Source organism: Cydia splendana, chromosome 16 (genome assembly GCF_910591565.1).
Source record: "Cydia splendana chromosome 16, ilCydSple1.2, whole genome shotgun sequence".
NCBI lineage: Eukaryota > Metazoa > Arthropoda > Insecta > Lepidoptera > Tortricidae > Cydia > Cydia splendana.
Window position 1 is genome coordinate 6,108,991 of NC_085975.1, and position 19,117 is coordinate 6,128,107.

Consider the following 19,117-nt stretch of genomic DNA (forward strand, 5'->3'; position numbering starts at 1 on the left):
CACAAATAAATAAAAATGCTCTTAACAGAGTTCGAACCCGCGACCTACTGCTACGTAGGCAAGGTCACTGCCGACTAGGGCTAGGGTGATAATATTTTGCTGTACTACCACTACCTTTTGCAAGCCATACCTAGAGCGGCATTCAAATATTACAAATGTATTTCAATTTCATCTTGTCTTTACATCACTCGCAGCGCATCTCGCTCGCACCAATACAAGAGCGAGTATACTGTATGCATTATTATTTGCGTTATTTGACACATTATGACTGACGTATATAGAGATGTAACTAACCCAAATCGATTGTCACAGCAAGCGATTACGATTGGATGGCACGTAGACTGAGGTATCGGATTGTGACGTATAATGAATTTTTATTTGAGATTTAAATAAAGCTAGAATTATATGGTTTCCCGCAAGGTAAATGCATTTAATACACCGACCGAGTAGGTCGCATCCATCGTCAAAATCTAAACTAACTGGGGATCTATTTTAAAATTTATTTGTTATTTCTGTGTCAAATTTGTTGTCTGTTAGGTGACGATAAATATATCCATATTTACAGTTAATTATCCACCTTTTCCTTATTTTTATTAAAAGAAAAATGAAAAATTCATATCGATTTACTTAGACGACTACCGATTCATACGGTGGTGTACGGCCAACCCTAAAATTAAAAAAAAAAGACGTAGAACGTAAACGTTCGCAGTGCAATTGTTTTCCTTTGTGATTTCGATGTGCAAGACATTTTACGTTGTATTGCTGTTGTGAGTGACAGATGTCAAATAACGCAAATAACGATGCACACAGTATAGTAAAAGTACCTACTGCGAATGATGTCAAAGCATATTCACATTGCGATCAATTTGTATAGTTTATGCCACCCCATGGGCTTAGCGCAGGATCGCTGCGACAGTATCTTGCCGTGAGATAAACTACCCGTTGTTTTTTAATTGTATTAAATAGAGAGGGACGGATAGTCTATCTCACGGGTGAGATACTGTCGCGGCGCTCCTGTGGCAATGAAAAAGCCTACTGAAATAGGTACTTAGACATTGAAGTACCTATTTAGTACAAAATAAATTATACCAAGCGTCATATTTATGGTAGCCGTGCCGTGAGGTAGATCTTTCAAGATTTTAATAGGTATTTAATAACTTGCCCGTTTTATACTGGGCCAGTTGTTTGCTTCATTAAATACATATTAGTGACAATTGTTTAAACTCCTTAGTTAAGTGTGGTGATTTGCTATCGCATTTACTTTTTAAAACTAACTCATTTATTTTAGAAACTTTGTAACTATTAGGTTATTTAATAGGTACGGTTGTCAGTAGTATTACGGTCGCAGTTACGTAATCGTCGGAAGAGAATACGAGTACGTTTGTGCCATACGCCACTTACATTGCTTTGCAGAAGAGCGAAAAGAACCAAATAAAAATATTTTTCGAAAACTTTTACATTTAGGAAATATTGAACTTATTTATTATTTATGCACATATGTTTACTATTTATAGTACCATACATAATTATATTGTGAATACTAGCTGTGCCCGCGGCTCCGCCCGCGTGTAATTCGGTCTGTGTCAGTAAGCGGCTAATTTCTAATCCTAATTTCTCTCCCTCTCCCCTGGAGGCGGAACTTGAAGTAAAGTTGACATATGGATATGCTAGAGCAGCGGTCGGCAACCTTTTAGCAGCCAAGGGCCACATAGTAGTTAACGATGTTGACGCGGGCCACACTTTGTTAATATTTATAAGGTATACGCGCGCGAGCGAAAGCGAAGCGGCCTGCCTGGCTAGAGCGCCACTTACCGTGGTCTTCTTCAGACTCCTGAGGAAGACCACGTGCCCCCTGTAACCTCAATGCGTTGCGAAACTTTCGCGAATGATTCGATTTTTTTCGGGAAGGCATGGTAATGCGTATAAAGTGCGAGTCCCAAATCGTTTGACTCCGCAAACGACCAGTCGGCCGGATTAAGATATTTTGATGCCCTAAGTATTTCTAGACCATGGTGCCCCCTCTCCCTAGGGTCATCAAGATTACATTGAATTTTTTTGGTAAATTGAGTGACGTTCATTGCTGCATTTCAGCTGAGAATGGAAATCAGTCACATCATTTTATCACGAAAATTGACAGTGCCGCAGCAGTAATGTTGCAACAGAGTACTTAATGCTGCTGCAGGCGCCACCCAAATGTCACCTTTATCATAAACATGTTAGAATGTTATTGACAACGCGAGCGAAGCGAGCTCGAAAAATTTTCGATATATAAACGCAATTTCATAGACAGTTGTACATTTTTACTTTTAGTATGGAAATCAGTCACATCAATTTATCACGAAAATTGACAGTGCTGCAGCAGTAACGTTGCAACAGAGTAATGTTGCTGCAGTCCCCACCCGAATGTCACCTTTATCATATCATAGAAAGTTATTGAAAACGCGAGCGAAGCGAGCGCGAAAATTTTTCGATATAAAAAAACGCAATTTAATAGACAGTTGTACATTTTTACTTTTAGTACGGAAATCAGTCACATCATTTTATCACGAAAATTGACAGTGCCGCAGCAGTAACGTTGCAACAGAGTACTTAATGCTGCTGCAGTCGCCATCAGAATGTCACCTTTATCATATCTTAGAAAGTTATTGAAAACGCGAGCGAAGCGAGCGCGACAATTTTTCGATATAAAAAAACACAATTTGATAGACAGTTGTACATTTTTACTTTTAGTATGGAAATCAGTCACATCATTATATCACGAAAATTGAATGTCACCTTTATCATATGTTAGAAAGTTATTGAAAACGCGAGCGAAGCGAGCGCGAAAATTTTTCGATATAAAAAAACGCATTTTGATAGACAGTTGTACATTTGTACTTTTAGTATGGAAATCAGTCACATCATTTTATCACGAAAATTGAATGTCACCTTTATCATATGTTAGAAAGTTATTGAAAACGCGAGCGAAGCGAGCGCGAAAATTTTTCGATATAAAAAAACGCATTTTGATAGACAGTTGTACATTTGTACTTTTAGTATGGAAATCAGTCACATCATTTTATCACGAAAATTGACAGTGCCGCAGCAGTAACGTTGCAACAGAGTACCTAATGCTGCTGCAATCGCCACCCGAATGTCACCTTTTTCATATCTTAGAAAGTTATTGAAAACGCGAGCGAAGCGAGCGCGACAATTTTTCGATATAAAAAAACGCAATTTGATAGACAGTTGTACATTTTTACTTTTAGTGTGGAAATCAGTCACATCATTTTATCACGAAAATTGACAGTGCTGCAGCAGTAACGTTGCAACTGAGTACCTAATGCTGCTGCAGGCGCCACCCGAATGTCACCTTTATCATAAACATATTAGAATGTTATTGAAAACGCGAGCGAAGCGAGCGCGAAAATTTTTCGATGATTTTTGGTGCCCCCTAGACATGGTGCCCTAAGCAAGTGCTTATTTTGTTTAAAAGGGTTAATCCGGCACTGCAAATGACAGAGGTCAATGTTTTTTTTCAAAGTACCCACCTTCGTGGCCATTATTAAGTGCTTAAGGAGGTGATACGTATGAATATGGATTTGATATGGATGCGATATAATTACGATTAGGTATAATGCATGACGGAGAAAATAAATAATTTTATCCAATTATACGCGTGTTGATATGTGTGTTTATCTGTTTATTTTACCACTACGTATATAGGTAACTATGTAAACCCATTTTTAGTTTTCTTGGTTACTTAATGTTTACTCAGCTCCCCTAAAGATGGCACTGTGCAATGAGGGGCAATTAATTTACTGTCGTTTAATTTTGTTGTATTATTAAATCAACACAATTATTCAATTTTTGTTGATATCCGTACGATTGATTGAAATTTTAGAAGACCCCTCTTCTAAACTTAGAGTTAATTTAGCAAAATCCTTCCTGGGTACTTATTTATGTCATATCGTATTAAATTCAGCGCCATCTGTTAGTTTACCAGGGTACTCTATAGTGTTAGCACATATTTGAAAAAAGTTTGCCCCTCCTTCCTAAGTAGCGCCATACGATTCAGGGGCAAACTTAAGTCAATCGAGTGTTGTGGCTACCCCCCCTTTTAGAGGTTGAATTTTTATAGCCTATAACCTGGCCGGGGATTTTCTCGACAGATTAGTAAAGTTTTGATCAAAATCCGTTCAGCCGTTTTCACGTGATGCGCGTTCAAATAAACAGACAAACAGATAAACAGATAAACAGACAAAAATTCTAAAAACTGTAGGAACGTGTTCTGTTATCAATTCTAAGTATCTCCAGCCAACTTTTTTTCAAATATCTTCCATGTACAGACTTTCGACCCTCTTCAGCTTTATTATATGTATAGAAGATAGTGGTAATCATAAAATAAAAGTATATTGCCATATCCGTTTTTGATGAGTAAATGATAAACGTACAATGTATGCTATGACACAAACGTTTTGGATATGTCACACTTTTGTGATAATATTCTGTTAAAAGAGTGTAATTATCCTATAGCACAATGCGGATATGGCACAATATTTTTCAAATATAGTTTTTTTTTCAAAAACCGATTACTGACATCTATAGCTAATTTTTTTGTTATTTTAGGAATCATTAAAAAACTATTTTGCCAAAAATGGATATGGCACAAACGTATTCTCAATCGACGTAATGTTTACTGTTTTAATCGAGTTCTATACCGGGTGTGGCCTGTAACATGAGCAAAAAATTTAACTGTAGGCTGTACTCCTCATACTGACCAACATTTGTTCAGCGACTTTTAAAAATAACTTGTGGTTTGATTTTTAATACCCTTTATGTTTATTCTAAGACGCAATGTATTGCGAATTTTGTTATGTTTAAGGCGTGACAAGCAACGTCAATCACAATAATATGGCGTGGCGATGGCGTCCATTGAAGATAATATTTATTTTGTATGAAAAATAGGGAGTCTAAATACTTCATAGTTTTTAAAAGTTGTTGAACAAAAGTGTCACCGTTTGAGGAGTACATTCTATGTTTTAATTATTTGCTCGTGTTACAGGCCACACCCGGTATATAATATAATTTAATGTTTAAAGTGGGACGCAAGCCTTCTCGCAAACACGCAAGAACAAACATAAAGTATTAATTTAATACTTAAGGCGCAGGGGGCAATTTTGACGACAATTTTTTTTTTTTAAATATTTGAATCTTCATAGTCCTTATGTTTTTAATTACTACATATATTTCTTAATATTTGTAATTTTTTATTTATTTATCTATTACTCTAATAAGTGACACAGCATTACAGTAAAAGCCAAGGCACTGTGAAACTACAAAATAAGAATACAAGAACACAACAAAAAAAACTACAAATAAAAACCAAAGACAAAATAAACTATTCGATTTGGCCGATTTGGGCGACGACATAACAGCGTGGCTCCGTTGCGTCGTACACATAAATACATGTACACGTAGTATCTACCTACTTAAAAATTGTTGTTTGTACTTAGATCATTTCACAAGTGTTTCTATAACATTGTCAATATAATTCACCTCAATATCGTAATACGTATGTACACAAATATGGCCACTATTCGGGGCGATGCCAGATGCCAGAAGAGAACAATAGTTATTTGTTTTACAAGGGGGCAAAGTTGTTGTTTAACCGCTCGTGCTAATATTGATACCCGAGCAAGCGAAAGATTCTAAAATTGAACCACGAGCGTAGCGAGTGGTTCGAAAAATGGAATCTTGAGTGTTGCGAAGGTTTCAAAGCACGAGGGTTAAACAAAATTTGCCCCTGAGTGAAACACAAAATTTTTCACCACACCAAACCGAAGCAAATATTAAATGTAAAATATCAAACAAAATCAAACCAAATCAAATTCAAATGAATGTTATTAAATATTTATCATTTAAACGTCAATTTTACCAGCAAACATAAGAAAACGGCTACAAATATAATGACCACCAAAAAATACTTTGGTACCCTAAATAAAAAAATCATGCTTACCAAAAAAAATTACTGAACACCAAAAAAATAAGGCCTAAAAATACAAAAGTACCACCATTTTAATTACGACTGCACTTCAAATTGTATTCAAATACCAAATATATTGAATGATCACCAAAAATCATTAAGGCGATATGATTCGACTCATCAACGAATCTGAGGGGGTGAGGTGCGCGGCAAACCGTGAAGCCCCGCCCGCGCGTCCCGCGACCCGCTCGCCGAGATCGTGAGCGCGCGCCGCGCACGGTAAACATAGCAGACGGGTCACAGTATAATGATCTTATGATGGCAGTATTTTTACTAGACCGGGAAATGGTCACGTTTTAGAGTTTTTATTGTATATGTACGTATGTATTTTTTGCATTACGTATTTCTGATCATTTCATGTAGAATTATTATTTTTATATAGACATGTGTACTTATTATTGATCAGTAAAGAACGTTTTAATTTCATGGCAGCGTGTTCGAGTTAAAGTACCTAAAGGAAAGTAACAATTTTAAAGGAGACGGTCAATTAAGGGTTCTATTTATAAAGGTTATTAACCTTAATCAATAATTTTACTTTACAGATTCCTTTAACTCAATAACGCTGCCGTGAAATTAAAACGTTGTTACTGATCAGTAGTACTTATTTATAAGCTCTAAAAACAAAAAAAAACAGTTTCAAAGTAAATTTCTGATAACTTTTTGTCAGTGCAAGCCTTATGGTTTCGTCTTGGCAACATTTTACATGAAAATGTTTTGGTGGGTCTCATTATCACATTTTTCCAATACTTTTGTTGCCTAACTTAATAAATTATTGTTTACAATACCTATCGACTTTATACCTACTTTAATGATCACACAATTTTAACGAAACAATGTTTTCAAGAAAATAATTCAATTAAGTGCGAGTCAAACTCGCGCACCGATGGTACTTACATTTTATTAAGTACATTATATATATATTTTTTTAATTAAGTTGTAACTGACTCATCATCATCATCTCAGCCATAAGACGTCCACTGCTGAACATAGGCCTTCCCCTTGGACCTCCATTCCGGTCGGAAGCGCCCGCATCCAGCGTCTTCCGACGGCCTTAACAAGGTCGTCTGTCCATCTTGTGGGTGGACGTCCTACGCTGCGCTTGCTAGTCCGTGGTCTCCACTCGAGCACTTTTCGACACCATCGGCCATCTTCTCTGCGCCCAATGTGGCCTGCCCATATATATATATATATATATATATATATATATATATATATATATAACATTTTCAAGAAGTCTGGTCGCTTGTGGTGAAAAAAAAAATGTGTGGAGAACAGAGTGGCCAACTTTCTTAAAAATAGTTTATCTAATACTGATTCTAAAATGGTATCACACATGCTATTTACATTTCTACAAATAAAGATATGGCCTAGATGGTGTTTAAAGTGAAGTATGGTGTTAACTAGTAAAAAAGACAAAAGTGCGATTATCTCGAAAACCACGAAACTTTTACTAGACCTATAAGTGCATTTTCTGGTCCAGCCTAAGCTGCCCTGTCGATGGTTAGAAGGTTGTCCATTAATTACTGGACATCCCTGTATAGAGATGTAACTAACCCAAATCGATAGTCACAGCAAGCGATTACGATTGGATGGCACGTAGACTGAGGTATCGAATTGTGACGTATAATTAATTTTTATTTGCGATTTAAATAAAGCTAGAATTATATGGTTTTCGCGCAAGGCATTTAATACACCGACCGAGTAGGTCGCACCCATCGTCAAAATCTAAACTAACTGGGGATCTATTTTAAAGTTTATTTATGTTATTTCTGTGTCAAATTTGTTGTCTGTTAGGTGACGATAAATATATCCATATTTACAGTTGATTATCCACCTTTTCCTTATTTTTATTAAAAGAAAAATGAAAAATTCATATCGATTTACTTAGACGACTACCGATTCATAAAGGTGGTGTCCGGCTAGCCCTAAAATTAAAAAAAAGACGTAGAACGTAAACGTTCGTAGTGCAATTGTTTTCCTTTGTGATTTCGATGTGCGAGACATTTTACGTTGTATTGCTGTTGTGAGTGACAGATGTCAAATAACGCAAATAAATATGCACACAGTATATGTCGGTGACTTTAGTTCGTCTACGGATCTCCTCATTTCTGATTTGATCACGCAGAGAAACTCCGAGCATAGCCCTCTCCATAGCTCGTTGAGCGACTTTGAATTCTCAGATGAGGCCGATAGTGAAAGACCACGTAACTGACTGAATAACACAAAATATTAAAAAAACTTGTCTTATACCCGCCTTATTTTGAACTCCCTGTAATCACACCCCGTATTCCGCACCCTTCACAAATAATCTGATTTAGTAAAGTTTACTATTTTTTTTTTATGATCTTGATCGCGTAATAATGTGTAAAACCCAAAATAGCGTCTTAAAACGTATTAATTTTTTTATAATGTGATCTTATTAAGCATTTATATGAGAAGAGCGACAAAATTTTACGATTTTTTTTTTTTTTTTTTTCGTTTTCAATAAAGAAGGAAGTTTGAAAAAATTTTGTTAATTAACAATTGCCTAAATAACTTTAAGATAAATTTCTACAAGTAGTACATTTGTTGACATGTTTTAAATACACCATATTTTTTTTTTAATTTTCAATGAATATTTAATACCTTTAAAATTACATATATTTAATGTTACGTAATCGCTTTTTCACGCCGAAAATGAGGCGTGGAGGACTGTGTTCAGCGTTGAATAAAAAGTATAAATAATGGAGATACAGTCCTGCAAGTATATAATGTTGTATTGGAAATATCTTCCTCTTTAATAATATTAACTAGATTTTGCCCTGTGAGTGGGGCCCGAGGGCGCGTGTTGTTTGCTGTTGGTGCTGTTGTTGACGTGTTGTTGTTGCTGTTGTTTGTGCTGTTGTAATTGCGTAGTAGCTTGTTTTCCAATGGGAAAAAGAAACAAAGTTGTACTTTTGCTAGGACAAACAGATCCGCGTGCGAGCACTTCATTCCTGTAGCTCGGTAGCAGTCCGGTTATGTGAGGGTCGCAGTTCTAACCTAACCTAACTCACTTTTCTGGTAGCAGTCCGTTTCTGTGAGGGTCGCGGTTCTAACCTATTTAACCTAACCCACTTTTCTGGTAGCAGTCCGTTTCTGTGGGGTTTTCAGTTCTAACCTAACCTAACCCACTTTTCTGGTAGCAGTCCGTTCCTGTGAGGGTCGCAGTTCTAACCTAACCTAACCCACTTTTCTGGTAGCAGTCCGTTTCTGTGAGGGTCGCATTTCTAACCTAACCTAACCCACTTTTCTGGTAGCAGTCTGTTCCTGTGAGGGTCGCAGTTCTAACCTAACCTAACCCACATTGTTGGTAGCAGTCCATTCCTGCTGTTGTTATTGTTGTGTAGTAGTTTGTTTTCCAAAGGGAGAAATAAATAAAGTTGTACTTTTGATAGAAAGAAAAGATCCGCATGCGAGAACTTCATTCCCGCAGCTCGGCCTTCGGCCTCGCGTGCTTGGGAAATCGTAACTTTTCCTATTGGGTCGTGTTTCAGCTCCAACTTCCTCCTCACGTGTGACGCTTCGGGCCTTCGGCCCAACGCGGAGCTCGGCCTTCGGCCTTCGCGAGCCTTGACGCTTCGCCGTCGGGCCTTCGGCCCGCCGGCTCCGCTTATCAAGAAAGTTGACTTTGTAGGACGTTTGGAGGAACTGCATTCACGCAGCTCGGCCTTCGGCCTCGCGTTTCGGGAGTCGGGGTGGAGGCTCCGGGCCTTCGGCCATCCACTGGGGTCGGCCTTTGGCCTCCCTGCCTGAAGCTCGCCCTTCGGGCTCGCTTAACACACTTTTTGTATAGGATTTTGCTTTGTTCGTCATTCCCGCAGCTCGGCCTTCGGCCTCGCCCAAAATTACTGGGGGTGGAGCATGCTTGGACATTCGAGATAAAGCTCCGGGCCTGACGGCCCTCCGCGGGGTCGGCCTTCGGCCTCCGAGCCTGAAGCTCGCCCTTCGGGCTCGCCTAACCTACTTGGAAATTTGAATCTGGCCCGTGTCCGCCGCCATTTTGGATTTTTCCAAAAAAATTTTTTCACATGGTAATCTTGGGCCCCCAAGCTCGCCGCATGTCAAATCTCAGCGCGCTCGGACCAACTTGAAAAAAAATAAAAAATAAAGTCGGCCTGTTTGAACATTTTTAGTTTGTTTTGTCTTGGGGCCCTCTATGACATTTGGTCGAGCACCCCCCACCCATCTCGCACCGTTTAAAAGTTGCCATACAAAATTAAAATGACCATTATTTCCGCCATCTTAGATTTTTTCCAAAAAAATTTTTTTTTCATAGGTATCTAGAGGCCTTTATCTTTCGCCATGCCAAATCTCAGCGCGCTCGGACCAACTTGAAAAAAAAAAAAAAAAGTCTGCCATTTTGAAAATTTTTAAATGCAGTTTGTTTTGTCTTGGGGCCCTCTATGACATTTGGTCGAGCACCCCCCACCCATCTCGCACCGTAATATGAATACTTTTTGAGATATTGGGGAAATTAAAGATCTCTACTTTTTCCCCCTTTTTTGCTTATAACTTTTGATATTTTGTGTGTGCTACTACACGCTTCGAATGCATTTTTCTAGGCATTATGACGAATCTAATGAGGTATCACACGTATTTTAGGAGTATTATCTCTATTTTTCACCGTGTTCAGTTTCTCGAACAAGACTAATACAACCAAGCGCAAGACGAACTACCTGTAGGCACCTTGAACTCTCAATTATATTTAATTCATGTCGACCGTGGTCAAATATTAAAATTAGTGATATGTATTTAGTTCTTAAATAATTGTATTGCGATATGCCTATTAGGGTAATTTTTTCAATTATTTAATTTGACATTTTATATTTATTTAAATTTATGATTATGATGATGAATATGCACGCTTGACGGGCGTGGCGCGTTGCATGCGATCCGAAGCCGGGCGCCTTCGGCACCCTCATACTAAAAGCGTAACACTATACATATATTGTAACATCCCCATACTGTATCAATCCAAATAAATAATTTCTGATTTTCAAAGGAGTCAAAGAGCACGAAGGAATATAATCATTTTGCAGATCGGACGTAGGTATATCAGTAAAGGTGAAATACTGTAAATATATCATACTTACATACTCACAATTATATTATCTAGGAATATAATATTATTTACCTACATTGAAATTGGTTACTGACCTAGTGAAAATACTGAAATATTTTAACTGTTGATGTAGGAAAGCTAGGCGCTTTCAAGCACCTCGTAAAGTATTAGATGCTTCTGTTATCGGAAAGTGTGTTTTTATAGCACTTAGTGACTTTTTCTTACGTTTCATATGCTTTGTTTCCCATTGTTTGTAAATGGTAAAATCACGTGACCGCGCGGAACATACTGACGCAGGTCCGTCCTCTACAAGCGCTGCCTCGCGACTGAAGAGGGCGTAAGTGCGTTCGCGAGTGATGGCGGTTGCGGATTTAGTAGGTATTGAAACATAGAAATTATTTTAATGATGTTACCGAGACAAAGTGATCCAAATCATCTAGATTATCTTATTACCTATACATTTATGTAAAAAACAAGTCAAAAAAGTTTGTATTGTAGCTCTGAGATTGATTTATTGTTAAAAAAAGGCGTAACTTTGGAATTTTTTTCTATCGAGCAAAGTTTATCTAATCATGTTTTTGAGATCCAAAACATATCTGCCAGATCCTTAAGTATAAGATATATTTTTTTCACAATTTTAAAACATTGTTTCTTATATTTCCGATGGATTCAAAAAACTGGTTCGCTTAGCTCGTACGGGAAAAGCACGCCTTAATGATCACCAAATCTTGAAGACCAAATTAAAGCTATATTTTCACCTAAATAAACCACTATGATTACCAAAAAATTTCTACATATTACCCAATAAAGTAAACTGATGCCAAAATTACTAGCCCCTCCCGCTCAACCCCCCGTACCCCGCACCCCATACCTACCTTAGCTAATCTACTTTTCTAGTAGCATTTCGTTATGCTACTAGAAAAGTAAGTCAAACTGCTATCAGTTAAGTGGGTTAGGTTAGCACTGCGACCCTTACAGAAACGAAATGTTACTAGAAAAGTATGTTAGGTTAGGTTTCAACTGCGACCTTTACAGAAACCAAATGCTACTATAAAAGTGGGTTAGGTTAGGTTAGAACTGCGATCCTCACAGAACCGAAATGCTACTAAAAAGTGGGCTAGGTTAAGTTTCAACTGCTACCCATACAGATACGAAATGCTACTAGAAAAGTGGGTTAGGTTAGGTTTGAACTGCGACCCATACAGAAACGAAATGCTATCAGAAAAGTGGGTTAGGTTAGGTTTGAACTGCGACCCTTACAGAAACCAAATGCTACTAGAAAAATGGGTTAGGTTAGGTTTGAACTGCGACCCTTACAGAAAAGAAATGCTACTAGAAAAGTGGGTTAGGTTACGTTTGAACTGCGACCCTTACAGAAAAGAAATGCTACTAGAAAAGTGGGTTAGGTTAGGTTTGAACTACGACCCTTGCAGAAAAGAAATGCTACTAGAAAAGTGGGTTAGGTTAGGTTTGAACTGCGACCCTTACAAAAAGAAATGCTACTAGAAAAGTGGGTTAGGTTAGGTTTGAACTGCGACCCTTACAGAAAAAAAATGCTACTAGAGAAGTGGGTTAGGTTAGGTTTGAACTGCGACCCATACAGAAACGAAATGCTACTAGAATAGTGGGTTAGGTTAGGTTTATAGCAAGATGTAAAAATTTGGTTATCATTTCACATTAAAATGGGGTTTGAAATTTGGTAATCATTTAGTATTTTTGGGTTAATAATGATTAGTTTGGTGTCATTTCCTTTAAAAGGATAGTAAAGTGTAATAAAATTGGTAATCATTTCACATTAAAATGGTGTTATAATTTTGGTGATCATTCATTATTTTAGGGTGGTAAAATATATTTTTTTGGTATTAAATTTTACTAAATCTGGTGATCAGTTAAATAGCAGCCTAAGAAAACAACTCAAAATTTGCATTTGATTACTTTGCCTCACATGTGAATAAAATGCAACTTTGCTATCGGTTTTTGAAGTGCAAAGTAAGCCTTTCCGAGCTGGTGTGGTGAAAAAGATATGGCGCGTCGCGTGTAACTTGCGACGAAGATATGGCCATCGTGCGCGGTTTTTAACATTTTACCTCAATAAACTCTGAAAATATAGTTATGTTTAAAAAAATCACTTTTACGTTAATGTTTACTTATCACTGGCTATTTTATATTAAAACTTTACTGGTATACAGTTGTATTACCTACCACAGTACCCTAGTTATGGTACTGTGGTAGGTAACGATATACAATTGAAATTGAAAGAACCGACTTCAAAATTTCATAAGGAAAAGATTCTCAAGGTCGCAGTCTGTGTTTCTCCTAGAGAGAGTGACAGAAAAATAAAAAACCGGGCAAGTGCGAGTCGGACTCGCGCACGAAGGGTTCCGTACCATAATGCAAAAAAAAAAACGAAAAAAAAGCAAAAAAAAAAACGGTCACCCATCCAAGTACTGACCACTCCCGACGTTGCTTAACTTTGGTCAAAAATCACGTTTGTTGTATGGGAGCCCCATTTAAATCTTTATTTTATTCTGTTTTTAGTATTTGTTGTTATAGCGGCAACAGAAATACATCATCTGTGAAAATTTCAACTGTCTAGCTATCACGGTTCGTGAGATACAGCCTGGTGACAGACGGACGGACGGACGGACGGACGGACGGACAGCGAAGTCTTAGTAATAGGGTCCCGTTTTACCCTTTGGGTACGGAACCCTAAAAAACTCTACTGCAGTCGACGTCCACGATATTGATAGAAGGTGAAAAAGTGTTAACATATCTTTGACGTCGACTGTACTTACATACGACCCGATTCGAACTTTAAGATACGTCAGTTAATAGATCTAGAAACGATATGGATTAGATATGACAGTGTCAAATGTGACGTTTCTTCAAACAAAAACGTCACTTTTGGCACTGACACATCTAATCCATATCGTTTCTATATCTATGAATTGACGTATCTTAAAATTCGAATCGGGCAGATATTCTCGACATTTGGAGGTTGACCTTTTGTGAGTTCAAAAAAGCTGTAATGTATCCAAATTATTTATTTTATGACTATCGGTAATACGCATCCAGCTCGTAAGAAAATCTCGACTCGTAAAAAGATAACGGATTCTTTCTTCCTCAATGTGACTACTAAAACGCAGTACTGGCTTTGACACGCAGACCAATTTCAAGTTTATAAAGTATCTAACTGTATATCTACTATGCCTGGTAATAGTTTTCCTTCGCGAAAAGGAGCCGCCGGGCTTATATTGACTCTCGTTAAAAAAAATATTATTATTTTCTGTTTAAATCTTTTTCAATCGTTTTACAGCGTTTTAGTCACCTCTTAATTTTGTACAGGTCCTTTTTACTGTCTATAGATATGAGATGTACAGTCAGCAGCAACTGCAGCTAAACGAATGAGGCAAAATACGCTCATATTCCCTTAACATTAAAGTTGTGTTTCAATTTACAAATACCTCGCCCGCTTAGCTTTGCTCCTGACTGTCAGGTCAATTTGAACGCACACTGACATCAGAATGGTATTTAAATCATGTTATTTATTTTGCTCGCACTTTTCCGTACATGTATAGGCGCGGGTGAGACGTACGATAACGAAATAACATGATTCGAATATCATTATGATGTCGGTGGCGTTCGAATTGACCTGACAGTCAGCAGCAAAGCTAAGCGGGCGAGGTATTTAAGTAAATTGAAACACAACTTTAAGCAGTGGCGCTAGTGTGCATGTTGATGGGCTCTTAATGTTAAGGGAATATGAGAGTGTGCATTTTGCCTCATTCGTTTAGCTGCAGTTGCTGCTGACTGTACATCTCATATCTATAGACAGTAAAAGGACCTGTATGGTTACCATCAGTTTGTCACTGACATAAACGCCGTCGAGAACGTAATTTACTTTCTATACATCCCGTTTGCACTAATATGCGAGTGCGAGCGAGATGTATAGAAAGTAAATTACGTTCTCGACGGCGTTTATGTCAGTGACAAACTGATGGTAACCGTACTGTACAAAATTAAGGGTGTGACTAAAACGCCGTAAAACGATTGAAAAAGATTTATACATAAAATAAAAGTACCTATATTGTGTTAAAAGGTTCACGAGACATTGTTAACGAGAGTCAATGGAAGCCCGGCGCCTCTTCGTGGAGGAAAACGATTACCAGACATAAATATTTATTTGTATTATTTTAGCCTTTTATTTCTTTAATAATACATTATAATATATACAATACAATTAAATTTAAATTATACATTTTACAATTATACAATTAATGTTGATATAAAATTAGATTTTTTTTTTACTTATTAACTTTTATTATTATTAAAGACCTCTCGACGAGTATGGGCCTCCTCCATTTCTCTCCACTTTTTCCTATCTTGGGCTATTTTTGTCCAGTCGTCGTTTGTAAACTTTGTAAGTTCATCCGCCCATCTTTCTAAAGGGTGACCTCTTTTTCTTTTACCGGGGGGGCCAGCCCATGTTGAAATTCTTTTAGTCCACCTTTCTTTGTTTGACATAAATATATAAGTAGATATTTTTTAAACCCTTGTGGTAGATACAAATAAAAATTAAATCTAGAATACTTAGCGTTCCTATTCTCCATATATTTTAAAACAAACCATGTGGTGATAAATCTAATCATCCTTCTATTCATTCATTTACTTTAGTACCTATTTGCAAAATTGTGGAGAATGTTTATTTAAGATAAGAGATTTTTCATTCATTGTATTTACAATGATAACCGAGCATTCAACTTGTGTTAGAGTAGGTTTGCATATAGTAGTCTATCTTCAAGCGCTTTCAAGCAAAGATACGTACTGCTACTCACGTCATGTCATGTTATAAAAAAAAAAAAAAAATGATTTATTTTCAGGCAAAAAAGGCCCACACTTACATATCTTACAGACTTAACATACCTACATAATTTTCAATAAATTAAAACTAAGCACTATTTTGGCGACAGAACGGCGTGGCTCCGTTGAACCGTCAGTTCATGTGTCGGATTCGGCAGTTTGCCCCGGAATTTCCGAAACACGACACCCTGCACTCTTCGGCCAGAAGATGGCGCACTCGATGGTCCCCTGAAGCGGTTGCCCATGGTCTTTTGGGGTGATAATCTGGTTGAGTAAACGCCTGCCGTTCAATCAGCCCTCCACCCATCCATCACAATATGATCTTGACTTTCTACACTAAAGAACGCCACACTGTCCTTTGGGTGACTTTAAGAAAAATGGGGTTACTTTAATCAACATTAGCACTATTCTTTATTTACTCCAACGGTTCGGGTAACTGGTTAGATTACTATGAATTCATATTTACCTATTATCAAAAATCCCGCATAAAAAATATTATGGCATAAAACACCCCGGCATTTCAAAATCACCCCGTGTTTCGATATTCCTAGAGCGGACCCTTTGAGGGCTATTTATCTAGTGGTATTTGAGCAGTCTTCGGCCGTTTTACTGTGGTGTTAGAGTAATAAAACAAAGACGCTCACCCCTCACCGGCATTTCTGACAGATAACAGAGGCAAATTGACTTTTTAAATATAATAAAAATGTAATAACAAAAAAAAGCATAATAATAAATAAAATTGCATACCGTTTTATTAGGCAGGCGTCCGGTTTTTTACCCCATAGCTCAGTTCTTAGTCCATCGCTTTCACCCAATAACCTAGTTCATTTTAGATTCCATCAACTCTCAATAGTCCTTACACCCTGGCGGGTGCTGCTTCTGCGTGCGTCCCATGACACGGGCAAGGGCAGCCTCCGCTCGGTGTACCCCTTACATTTCATTAAAGTGTCAAAAGGGCCTCTACGTGTTGGCTTCGGCTCCGCGCACGCCTCCCAAAGGTCCGGAACACCAGTTGTTCCGTGATGGGAAAGACAACATACCTCTGATCCACAGGCTTCGTCATCATACAGAAAGCTCATCCACCTTAGGTTTTGTCAAAATAAAACGTGCATTTTCACATAGGTCATCCGCAACACGCAACGACAAAATTAAAAGCAAATCGGTCATTACAAAAAAACTTGTTAAATTACAAATTAAAAGAGGAAAAACTAATTTTATAAAATGGCAGGTTGTCATGAGAATTTCGATAAGTAGGTCCCAAAAAATCTGCCTTTACTTATTAAATTAACTACTTATAGGGAAAAATAGTAAGAGGTGTAGGTAAAATAAATAAAATATATCGTCATATTAATTTAAAATATAGCACATTGATGGATTTGAAAGTATTACCTGAGTAAACGCGCTAAATGAACATCCTTTATTTCAAGCTGTGGTGATTGCTACAAAACTTTAGCAAGGCGTTGTTTTACTTAGAGTTCTTAAAATAATATGCAAAAATAAAATGATTGACGTATTTGTTTTCCATATAGGTACATAAAAACCATTCACTAGGTACACGGTAGATATTAGCTAAAGGTCACTAAATAAAAAAATATATTGTTTTATAACAATTTTTTGTTTTGGTTTCACTCGGAAGCAGAGTTTGTATAAGTAACTCTTGTGCCTTGAAACCCTCTCAACGCTCAAGATACCATTTTATAAACCATACACGTATATGTGGTATTATCTATGAAAAGGGACCTTATTGTCGTTGGCGCTTACGACACTAACATCGATGAGCACAAAACGTAGTAGTTTAAAATTGGGGATTCTGGCCCATCTTAGTTATTTTGATTTCCAATTTAGCAATTAAGTTTCTTTGATTACTGGAACATTCAATGTTGCTGTCTATCCAATGCGGAGGTCAATTTATGTTATGTGACGCTGATGAACTTATCAGTCATCGGGTTTAAAGGTCCCTTTGTAGTTTTTTATAAATAACTCGTAAACGGTGACCTGTAGCAAAAATGTTCTGATACATAAGTAATCTGCGTAAAATTGTCTACATTAAATATTCTATACACTTTTTCGCTAGGATCAGTATTTATAAAAATATTTAAGGTAAAAAGTTAAATATGATCAATTGTTAATATTTTTTGTAAGTAACTCGTAAACGGTGGCCTGTACCAAAAAATGTTCTGATACATAAGTAATCTACTTAAAATCTACTCACACCAGAGGATGCTGAAGACCGGACGCTTAGCTAAAACGCTAGGTTGAAGGAGAAGAAGATTGATCCTAGCGAAAAAGTGTATAGAATATTTAAGGCGCTCTTATACTCGAGTTTTACGTTTTCAAGGGGGTGAAGCAGACGAGTAGTAGAACGGGCAGGCGGGCGCCCCGCGCGGCGCACCGCACCATTCCCGCGCAGCACGTCTACGTCCTTATTCTGACGACATCGGTATTCTGAATCGTCAGTTCCGAGATTTTTAGTTCGGCAATTAATATTGAAAAAGATTTATTAGTAAATTCAAATTTTGATGAGTACTTAATGAAATTAAAAACCGGACAAGCGCGAGTCGGACTCGCCCACTGAGCCCACCGAGGGTTCCGTACTTTTTAGTATTTGTTGTTATAGCGGCAACAGAAATACATCATCTGTGAAAATTTCAACTGTCTAGCTATCACGGTTCGTGAGATAGATGCTGACAGACGGACGGACGAACGGACGGACAGCGGAGTCTTACTAATAGGGTTCCGTTTTACCCTTTGGGTAGGGAACCCTAAAAATGGTAGGTAAGACGGTGAGGTCATTCAATGTTGCTGTCTATCCAATGCGGAGGTCAATTTATGTTATGTGACGCTGATGAACTTATCAGTCATCGGGTTTAAAGGTCCCTTTGTAGTTTTTTATAAATAACTCGTAAACGGTGACCTGTAGCAAAAATGTTCTGATACATAAGTAATCTGCGTAAAATTGTCTACATTAAATATTCTATACACTTTTTCGCTAGGATCAGTATTTATAAAAATATTTAAGGTAAAAAGTTAAATATGATCAATTGTTAATATTTTTTGTAAGTAACTCGTAAACGGTGGCCTGTACCAAAAAATGTTCTGATACATAAGTAATCTACTTAAAATCTACTCACACCAGAGGATGCTGAAGA